The sequence below is a fragment of the Sparus aurata genome, chromosome 9 (assembly GCF_900880675.1).
Source record: "Sparus aurata chromosome 9, fSpaAur1.1, whole genome shotgun sequence".
Lineage (NCBI taxonomy): Eukaryota > Metazoa > Chordata > Actinopteri > Spariformes > Sparidae > Sparus > Sparus aurata.
In genome coordinates, this window is record NC_044195.1 from 16,167,460 (window position 1) to 16,179,306 (window position 11,847).

At 39.9% G+C, this 11,847-nt stretch overlaps 1 pseudogene; it reads left to right on the forward strand.

The window, feature by feature from the left end:
• The first annotated feature begins 1,510 nt into the window (after positions 1-1,510).
• LOC115588161 (nectin-1-like) lies at positions 1,511-11,152 on the forward strand (annotated as a pseudogene).
• Positions 11,153-11,847: the final 695 nt, after the last annotated feature.

An 11,847-nucleotide genomic window follows, 5' to 3' on the forward strand; every position in this document is an offset into this window, starting at 1 on the left:
CTTTCATGAATTTGATGTAAATGGTGAAATAAATTGAAGTTGTTTGGCAGGTAAAACACAGAAAAAAAGACAGGCTCATACAGCAATGCCTCAACATACTGGCACTTATTTTAAAAAAGGCTTATTTCAACTAACAAATTGTAGGAGGCGAGTTGAAAGCACCGATGCTGCTTTAGTAAAGCAACTCTGTTGTGCACGACAGTTGAGCAGTTGTTTTCTGAAGAAATCAGTGCTCTTCTCTTTGTGTTTGGGATGTGAAGTCACCAAGTGGCGTCTTAACTTGTTCCACTTCATACTGTGAGAAGCGAATGTTTTGAGACACACAACAAACTGCAGTCACTCCTCATTACCCACCGTTTTACTGGTGAAGCCGAGGGTGAGAGATGCCTCGTCATATTTTCTTGTCTTTGTTTTGGTAGTATGACAGACATTTTGGTGTAGATTCATCTGCTGCTTTACGTTTACCTGGCAGTCCTTTCACAAACTTGTCCATGTTTTTCTAGCTAGCAGTGCAGAAGAGTGATGCATCATCTATATTTAGCCTCACCGCGCCCTCTGTCAAAACTCCTGGTCCCCCCTAGGAAAAGCGCCCTTCAGTTTGAAAGCCACTGCTCTAGCAAATTCAATCCACAGTGTTTTCCAGCAAACTGAGGATGCCCATAGTAAGCAGGTACTTCTCATGGATGCAACAGCTGCTTTCTCACTTCCATATTAAACAGAGTTGTTTCTTTATATTTGTCATGTATTTTTGTAGTTTGTAGATGTACTTGAGATTCAGTTGAGATCGGCGATCAGCACTTTTTCCACAGTTCCCAAAGTTTCAGTCAACCAACTCTCCTGTATTTTTTAATGATTAAAACAATAAATAACTGCTCTGTAGGCGGGTCTGAACTTTGTGTGAATTATATTGTTTCTTCAGTAGCTGCTTCACAATCTAAGCACATTGATTCATTAACTCTGATGGCTTTTGGACTTTAGTTGGGTTGGTTAAAATTAAGAATCAGTCACAGCTGACAGCAAGTCATGTGGACCTGCAGGATGCTTTAACAAAAAAAACAAAACGCTGATATAGGAAAATGGGTTCAAGAATTAGAATTGGAAACTTTTGACTGCATAAAGTTCCCAGCATGCTTTTCCTCTGTGTTTATTGACTGCTGTGTTGAAATTTCCAGTGAAGATTATTTTCAGTCCTGAATAGCAAGACAAACACATTTCCTACTTCGAATGTAAATCACATATTGTTTACCTTGTATCTTTCCCTTACAGCAATTTTTACTTCTTTGGTGTTTATTGCTCTAGTCAAGGTTGGACAATAACGTTCAAGCGGTATGAATAAACTTTGTTAACAGGATTAAATAATATGTCTGCCTTAACATTCTGTTACAACTAAACTATACTCACTCATACCTGCCTGAGTACCTCCCCTCTCCCTAATCCTATTCCTCTTCCTACGTATTAGTTTTACATGCTTCAGGTATTTAGAAAGTCCCACCCTCCTGAAAGCACCACGATGACGCGCCTGCAGAGCCGCGATGTGAGAGACTGAGAGTACACATCCACGGAATCAATCAACTTGTTCGATGGACTCAACTTTTTTTTGTGTTTTCTACGAGAAATTATGGAAACCGTGTTTTTTCAGGAGCAATACGATGTTTATACTGGTGTCAGCGACGACCCTGAGCGCACTTACAGAAGGTTTGTGAGCCAAATGTTTTTTTAAGCACTAACGTTATATTTAGCCTACAAGAACAGCAGATTGGCCGTGTCACTGTAAGCTAGCCAGTCTGTGGTTTCACTGAGGAAAAAAGCAGTTGGTGAAATCATACAATACAGAGACATGGGATGTTATTCTGAAAATCTTTTCCCGCAGTGTATACTCGAGTTAGCTAATATATAACAAACTCCGTCTCGTCTTTTCATGGCAGACACACAAATGTGGGGTTAATCTTTTTGTATGTAAGAATAAGGTAAACTGAATTACGACCTGTCTCAGGTAACAATAGAGGAAGCTCAGGAGTCACAATGCCAAAAGTAATTTAAACCCACTGTTTGATTAAAAGCTGAAGATAAGGAGCAGCAGATAAGGGTATGTTTCTATTGTGTGGGGAGAATTATTGAGTGTTCAGTTACCCAAACAAAAGTCTGTTTATGATCTTTCTACAAGGAAGATGCCAGCAAACATCAAGCTCGATACTAGTGTGTCTGTTACGGCCGTCGCCAAGCTCTGCCTCTGTTGGTGTGTGTGTTGCCTGTCTCTGAGTGATTTCAGGATGTGGGTGCCCCTCCTCCTCCTCCTCCTGAGGGAATCAGATTGGACCGGCACCTGGACGACGCACCAATCTGGGCGGAGCAAGTCGCGGAAGTGTATATATCCCTGGCCAGAATGGCAGTCGGCGCACGGCTGTGATTCCCCTTGAGCAGCACGCCACTGTGTCTCTCGAAATTATAACTTGTGACTTCTGTGACTGAGACACTTGTTGATTGTCTGTGGACTGGGCCAGGTTCAAACATTATTTCTACTGATCGCACACACGTGTAGGAGGGACTGTTGTCTTACCGTGTAAACTCATTGGCACCACGGAGACCCTCAGTCAGATTTCATGGCAGAGGACAACCCGAGGGAAACCTCAGAATGAACATTTCTTCAGCATCTTACCTACAGATGGACCGAAGTTTGTCAATGGACATGATAAGCGATTTGAATTTATTGGGATTTTTGATGACAACAATGGATCTCTCCAGTTTGCCAACGTCACGCTGATGGATGAAGGCATCTACACGTGCATCTTCACCCTGTTTCCCAGCGGTAACCACGAGACAGAAATACCTCTAAACTTGCTTGGTATGATGCTCTGTTTATACAAATATTGTCTTTGTTTATTTATTATTAGATTATTCATAGTTATAAATTCATTGTGCACTGTGACTGTTTTAGTGCCTCCAGTCTCAAGCCTGGAAGCTAATCCTCCTGTTTTGGGTGATAAGGAGGTTTCACTTGTTACCTGCACGGCTGCTGCTTCCAAGCCTCCTGCCGAGGTGAGGTGGCTCACTGGTGATCTGGCAGGAAAACTGAGGGCAACAACCAACTCCACTGAGCATGGCAATGGTACAACTACCACAATCAGCTCACTGTTTGGAATACCGAGCAGAGAAATCAACCATCCAGTGTGTCGTCACCAATGCAGCCCTGGCGAGTAAATGGATTCTGCCCTTCACCATACAGGTTCACTGTGAGTATACAAATGCTTCCATTCAACAGTTTCTCCTGCAGAAGAATCAGGTAGACTCTTTAACACATAATGATATCGATAGAGTTTTGGTTTGGTGTGGACCAAAGGCTGGTGGGTGCTGTTCACATGCTGGTTAAGGCGCCCGATGTAGCAACACATGTAGCTGGGCTGTAGGATGGAGTTCCTGAGCTAGTATTTTCTCAATTCTCAATTACAGCAATAACCCAGCCCATCTCTCGGCCTGTTTCTTGCAGTCGCCCCCACTGAAGTGTACATTCATGAACGAGCTTCTGGCTTGTTTGAATGTGGGACTGAAGCCAATCCTGATGCAAAGTTTACATGGAGCAGGTAAAGTAGTTTGAATTAACAGGTTTCAGTGGAATTTTTTTATCAAACGATATTATGTTTAACCTAAACGTCATTGTCACAACCTACATACAGTGGTGGGACTAGACCCAAAGTATGCAAGTGTAACGGGCGTGCATTGTCTTTAACAGTTTTTATCAAATTAATTGCACATCCGTTAACCCTTGTATGTTTTGCGTTGTGTTCTATGTTGAGCTGAATGAAGAAAGGACCCAGACCACGACCAGCTGTTGGTTGCTCTTTTAATGAAGGCAGGGCGGTGGGTTTGTCTGTACAAATCAACAGAAAAACACATAAGGCTCTGAAACATGCAGTCTCTCTCTCACAGCACACAGGTCTCAAGCTCCTCCTCTCAGCTAGCTTGGCGCGGACTGCACATACATGACTCAACCTTTAGTTTTAACAACAAAAATACTTTTAAATAAAAATGTGAAAATAAATGAAATAAATAATAAAATGCTCAATGTATTTGATAACATGAATTTCCTGTACATGCTTAATGCAACAAGTGTAAACACATGTAAACACTACGCCAGATGAATTATAATGAACATAATGCACATACCTGTACAAATCAACAGAAAAACACATAAGGCTCTGAAACATGCAGTCTCTCTCTCACAGCACACAGGTCTCAAGCTCCTGTTAGCGAATACACACACAGAAAACTCTTTAGACTAACATGTGGAAACTTGTCTACTTTAAAGCTTGCAAAAAGTCTGTTTACAAGATTTATATTCAACTGACACATTGGCTGCATGTTCACAACTTATGTACTAACATTTATACAGGAATTAAACAAGGTTTGCATTGTCCAAAACCCGAAATATATGTTTAGAAATGACGAGCAAAATAATACATTACCTCCTCTCAGCTAGCTTGGCGCGGACTGAGAGAAGCACCGGAACAACGGCACCAAGGCCTGCTACCTCTTAAAGTGACAGTACAGGTATTAACACTTTGTCAGAATACAACATTCAGGCATAAATATGGGCAATAAAACACATCTTAAACATATAGAAAACAATATTCATCAGGATTTGGTGACATTTCAAACATAAAAATAAAGGTATAATTTCAACCCGGTTACACAAGTATGATTAGCAAAATGTACCTAAGTGCCAAAAGTAATGAATGGGAACAGTTACCCCTGCAATTGGTACATAGATAGCATATTACTGGTGTATTAATGTGTGAATGACATTTGATTGTTGTAAAGGGTCGTAGTGGGGCTGGTTGTATCTATTATGGAACTTAAAAAAGCAATATTTTGTAAGGTCATCAACTATACTGTATGTAAAGTTATTTGAGCAGATGTACTCAATCACTGCTGAAGCGTTATCATATAAAGGTATACAAAAAAAAGAAGCAGTGTTTGGACCCATATAGAAGTAGCCCCTCTGAAGTATTACTTATGATCCACTAGAAATATGTGGTGATGTCTGTATCTGCTATGAATCTACCAGCTGCCTGTATACTCTTGTTTTGGTGATATTTTGCTGTCATCAGGACCTTTCTGGGCATGGGTATCTGACATCTTACTGCAGTAATGAAATTCAAAAATCAGCTATCAACTCCAGAATCGCCGTCTGCACCTGGTGTGTTTACAAACGCAATCAACAAATCCCACATAGTACGTCTTTAACATGAACTGAGTAGGTCTAGGTAACTGACTGAACTGCCTAATAAACTGAACACTAAAGGGTATATACAGTATAAAATGGCTTATAAGACCATTTTGGAAAAACAAGAGGCACAAAAAAAAGCAAAAACCGCACAATTAGTTTACCAGTATACATGTTTTGAATGTACTACAAGGACTTGTTAACTGTTTCTGAAATGGTCTCAATGGCCATTTCTAGTGGCAATTTTTGTATAGTTATAATATTTAGTCGTACTGCCTGTGACCAGGTCAAATTACAACCTCGACAGGTCAGAAACATAGTAAAATAAATCTGTTAGTCTGGTGGTATTGCACTAAAACAACGTTGACCATGTTTCACTATCTTCATTGTTTGTCTGTATTGTATGTGGAATGTGCCTTGTAGCAGCATTAACAAAGAACACAAACAATAGCTGAAAATGTATACAGATTAAAGAAATATTAAAATTCTCTATGATAAAAAATTAGAGCCTGAACGATACTTGATTTCTGGGACTAATGCCAATACCAATATTAGGAAGTAAAGGTTTCGATATTGATATATCGGCCAATATACACACCTTTCTATAAAGATCCCTGTTGTGAAAAAATATGTAATGGAGGCGGATATTTTACAGTCCAACAATAAACTTCATTGTTGTTGCATTGAAACAGTACACTTCCCTGGGAGCAATTTTCAAAGACTTATATTGTGTGCATTGAATGCATTTTAGGCAACATATACAGTCAGGTCTATAAATATTGGGACATCGACACAATTCTCTTCTTTTTGGCTCTATACACCACTACAATGGATCTGAAATGAAACAAACAAGATGTGCTTTAACTGCAGACTTTCAGCTTTAATTTGAGGGTATTTACATCCACATCAGATGAATGGTGTAGGAATTACAACAGTTTTTATATATTATTCCTACTTTTTAGGGGACCAAAAGTAATGGGACAATTGACTCAAAAGCTATTTCATGGACAGGTGTGGGCTACTCCCTCGTTATCCCATCATCAATTAAGCAGGTAAAAGGTCTGGAGTTGATTCCAGGTGTGACACTTGCGTTTAGAATCTGTTGCTGTTACCTCTAAAGATGAGATCCAAGGAGCTGTCACTGTCAGTGAAGCAAGCCATCATTAGGCTGAAAAATCTAAACAAACCCATCAGAGAAATTGCAAAAACATTAGGTGTGGCCAAATCAACTGTTTGGAAAATTCTTAAAAAGAAAGAATGCACCGGTGAGCTCAGCAACACCAAAAGACCTGGAAGACCACAGAAAACAACTGTGGTGGACGACAGAAGAATTCTTTCCCTGCTGAAGAAAAACCCCTTCACAACAGCTGGCCAGATCAAGAACACTCTCCATGAGGCAGGTGTGTGTGTTTCAAAGTCAACAATCAAAAGGAGACTTCACCAGAGTGAATACAGAGGGTTCACCACAAGATGTAAACCATTGGTGAGCCTCAAAAACAGGAAGACCAGATTAGAATTTGCCAAACAACACCTAAAACAGCCTTTACAGTTCTGGAAGAACATCCTATGGACAGATGAGACCAAGATCAACTTGTACCACAGTGATGGGAAGAGAAGAGTGTGGAGAAGGAAAGGAACTGCTCATGATCCAAAACATACCACCTCATCAGTGAAGCATGGTGGTGGTAGTGTCATGGCGTGGGCATGTATGGCTGCCAATGGAACTGGTTCCCTTGTATTTATTTATGACGTAACTGCTGACAACAGCAACAGGATGAATTCTGAAGTGTTTGGAGCAATTTTATCTGCTCATATTCAGCCAAATGCTGCAAAACTCATTGGACGGCGCTTCACAGTGCAGATGGACAATGACCCGAAGCATACTGCAGAAGCAACCAAAGAGTTTAAGTCAAATAAGTGGAATGTTATGCAATGGCCAAGTCAATCACCTGACCTGAATCCGATTGAGCATGCATTTCACTTGCTGAAGACCAAACTGAAGGGAAATGTCCCAAGAACAAGCAGGAGCTGAAGACCGTTGCGGTAGAGGCCTGGCAGAACATCACCAGGGATGAAACCAAGTGTCTGGTGATGTCTATGCCTTCCAGACTTCAGGCTGTAATTGACTGCAAAGGATTTGCAACCAAGTATTAAACATTGAAAGTTTGATTTATTATTGTTTAGTTTGTCCCAATACTTTTGGTCCGTTAAATCCCTTAGATCCATTGTAGTGGTGTACAGAGCCAAAAAAAAGAGAATTGTGTCGATGTCCCAATATTTATGGACCTGACTGTACGCTGATACCGATATATCAGCCAATATCGGCCACCTGTCGGTTGGGCTCAACTAGAAATCCCATCAACCCATGATGTTGAGAATACTTGGCCACAAGTCCAAATCATCGCAAGTAAGTGTTCCCTGGAAAAGGTCTGAGTCAGAAAAGGCAGCAAACCTATACTTTAAGGACATAAAAAAAGAGCTAATAATTTAAATTCATTGAACTCTCTACAGTTCACAACATATTTCTGGTCTAATGTGACTCTTTAATCAAGCTACATATTTCAGTGCTTGTCCCTGTTTGTTTGTTTCAGGTTTAACAACTCGTGGCCTCAGTCTGCGGTCGGAGTAGAAGGTGCAACGTTACAGTTTCCTAGCATGACTTCTGACATGCATGGACTCTACCAGTGTGAGGCCTCAAACCCTTATGGAACAGAACACAGTCACTTCCATCTACATGTTTCTTCGGGTGAGAACAGGTTTAACTTGACTGGGTTTTTTTCATATTGCATTTGCTCCTGTTCTGTGGTTGTGGCTTTCAGTCGGCAATACCATTTACACACCACTAGAGGTCATTCTTATTACAATTTATGATTGTTTAAGAATCTGGCTCCACCATGAAAACTGAATCATGACTGCGCAACTGACTGCGGTTACCTCACACAATGTGCAATCACTAAGTGGTTAGAAACACATTATACAAACACGGTTATGCATTGAGCCAAATGATGAGGAAATTCTTCAAGGCAGGACTGTTACATTGGGCTGTATCAAGTTTGTCTAGATGTACCTAGTACACTGACTGTGTATATCAGTATTTCCTGTGACTATCTCTTTTTCTTGTGTCCTGTCTCTCCACAGGAGGCTACACTGTTTGTTGGACTTTATTTAGTCTTTTGCTTATCCTGACTGTTGCTGCTGTACTCTGGTACCTTTATAAATCTGGAAAACTGCAAAGGTAACAAGAACATTAGAAGTTCATACAATTAAGTGGAATAAAATGCTAAATAATAAGAGAATAGAATAAATGCTACTACTCCATCATATACACCGATATTAATCATTGCATATCTGAATGAGTTTACCAACCCATTCTTACATGTAGTCAATTGTTGTAAGAATAGTAGCCCCAAATACCAGCAAAGGCTTTATTGTAATAATGCAAGGAATTATTTTTATTATATTCTCAAATGAATTGCATATTTCATTGGCTAAGCAGCCTTGAAAATGCACTACTGCTGTTGGTAAAATAACAAAGCACAACAGCATAACTAATCCTTGACACAAATAATGTGAATCTACCAAATTAATGCAACTTTTATGCACTCATCTCATGTCACACACCACTAGAGGTCATTCTTATTACAATTTATGATTGTTTAAGAATCTGGCTTCACCATGAAAAATGAATCATGACTGCGCAACGGACAGCGGTCACCTCACACAATGTGCAATCATTAAGTGGTTAGAAACACATTATACAAACACTGTCATGCATTGAGCCAAATGATGAGGAAATTCTTCAAGGCAGGACTGTTACATTGGGCTGTATCAACTTTGTCTAGATGTACCTAGTACACTGACTGTGTATATCAGTATTTCCTGTGACTATCTCTTTTTCTTGTGTCCTGTCTCTCCACAGGAGGCTACACTGTTTGTTGGACTTTATTTAGTCTTTTGCTTATCCTGACTGTTGCTGCTGTACTCTGGTACCTTTTATAAATCTGGAAAACTGCAAAGGTAACAAGAACAGTAGAAGTTCATACAATTAAGTGGAATAAAATGCTAAATAATAAGAGAATAGAATAAATGCTACTACTCCATCATATACACCGATATTAATCATTGCATATCTGATGAGTTTACTAACCCATTCTTACATATAGTCAATTGTTGTAAGAATAATAGGCCCAAACACCAGCAAAGGCTTTATTGTAATAATGCAAGGAATTATTTTTATTATATTCTCAAATGAATTGCATATTTCATTGGCTAAGCAGCCTTGAAAATGCACTACTGCTGTTGGTAACAAAGCACAACAGCATAACTAATCCCTTGACACAAATAATGTGAATCTACCAAATTAATGCAACTTTTAAACGTTTACAAATAAGTGAAATGCCTCTTGCATGTGGTTGGTGAGACAGAATTAGGCATGTAGCTGAGCTGCAAAAACTCTGCTTCAGCGATGCAGTTTAATTTCAGTTGACGTTAGATTCAAGACAGACACAAATGTTTAAATTAATTTCTAAATCAATGTGACTCATTTTTGTATGATATACAGTAAAAGTTGACTTTATGTAATATGTACATTTCTGTTTTGCAGGTTCTCAGCAGAGAGAAACGGTTCCTGTGTATCTTTGTCAGGCACACTGCAGCGCCTCCTGACACCTCCTCCTAAATCCCCAAATTGACAATGATATTACAGAGATTATTGTTATTATCAGGCTTTTGGATATATCTGTTTAAGTTTCAGGCACGGCATCTCAAAATGATTGCTGAAACAGTTTTTTGTTTATACTGTTTCATCTCTGTGTCACTCATTTCGTGCCTAAGTGAATGAGATGAAGCTATATATTTATCTCAAAGCGCATTCAAAAGTAAATAATGTTATAATGAGACTTGAAAAACACTTAAAGTGATATGATGAAATTGAAGTTAGAGTGACAAGGAGGTTTTTAAAGGATCATATTTATAATTTTAAATCCATTTAACATCGTCTCCAAAAGTTCAAGTGATCAAATCAACAGTTACTATTGTTACAGTTATTCAGCTCCATCAAGAGTGAAATGAGCCTATACTGATCAAATCTGTGCACTTTCATATGTTTCGTTGGCTTATCGAGCAATAATGTTTTTTGGTGTCAAAGGTCCCATATTATGAATTACACGTTTTCTCTGGTCTCTACATATATAAGCTGTAACTCCCTGAGCCTACCAACTCCCAGACTGAGGAAAGCAAATGATTCCTGCATGATCTCTGCAGCCCACCCACTGGTAAAACGGCGCTCCTACAGGCTGTTCAGATTCAGCTCCTTTCGTTACATAATGAAAAGGAGAGATGTTCATAGGCCGGCCTCCTCTGCGTGGTGATAGGAGACATCTGAGAGGGGGGCGTTCATCCCCAAGGTGAAGTTCGGTGTGTCCAGCGGTAAGATAGCAGTGTTTCGCAATGCGTCGTTCAGAGTTAGACACCCAAATTGCTCTATTGTTGGTTGTAAAAATCCACATCAGTGCCTATATTCTGTCCCTGCTACAGAACAACAGAAGAGACAGTGGTTGCGTTTCATTTTTAATGACAACGTGCCGACTCTTGTTGGCTTGTATGTGTGTTTGCTAAAGGTGCAGGCACAGAAACAGCCTGCTCTAAGTAGAGCTCCCTTGAGCGACTTTAAGACAGCTGAAATTCAGGACCATGGATGGGTTTGGGGCAATGCATTTCGAATACAGTGTTGTTGGACTTCTGACCGCTGTGTGAAATTGATAAAAAACAGTATAATATGGGACCTTTAAACATGCAAAACAAAAATATAAACATCATAGTAGAGATATTGTATTAAAGATTATATTGTATGGAATTAGATTTGTGCCAAAATAAACAAACAAAATGTCTTAAATGTCAAACAAAAACAGGAATTTGAGAGAACATAAAACTAATTTCAAAAATAAAACTAAGAACTTGCAATTAAATAATTTTTCAAATAGTGTAAAATATTGGTCTTTTACTCTTCTAATAATGCATTATTTTGTTTACGGTTCCCTCTGCTGGTCTCTCTCCGCTCAGACTTTTGCGCTGACTCTCAGCTTTCCACTCTCTCTGCAGCTCTTTCTCGTTTGCGCTCCCTGACTTTTTGTTCGCAGTTTTGGCACAAACCTCTCGGGCGGGCGGGCCTTTTCAGCAGAGCGTCCCCATTGGCTAATTAGTTGTTGACTGACACAGCTCAGTACCTATGTGTAGATAGCTAGCGCGCTAAATGACCCTGGCTTTAAAACGGAGAGAAGAAGAGATGACGAGGACAACAACGACACTGAAGAACAATATATGTATGTCATAACTACTTACATTTCACTTGTTTTTCTCGTTGTGGGTTGTTACTGTTGGTCTTCATTGTCGTCGTCATCTCTTCTTCTCTCCGTTTTAAAGCTGGGGTCGTTTAGCGCGCTAGCTACCTTCACATAGGTACTGAGCTGTGCCAGTCAAAATCTACCTAGCCAATGGGGACGCTCTGCTGAAAAGGCCCGCCTACCCGAGAGGTTTGTGCCAAAACTGCAAACAAAAAGTCAGGGAGCGCAAACGAGAAAGAGCTGCAGCGACAGCGCAAAGCTGAGAGTCAGCGCAAAAGTCTGAGC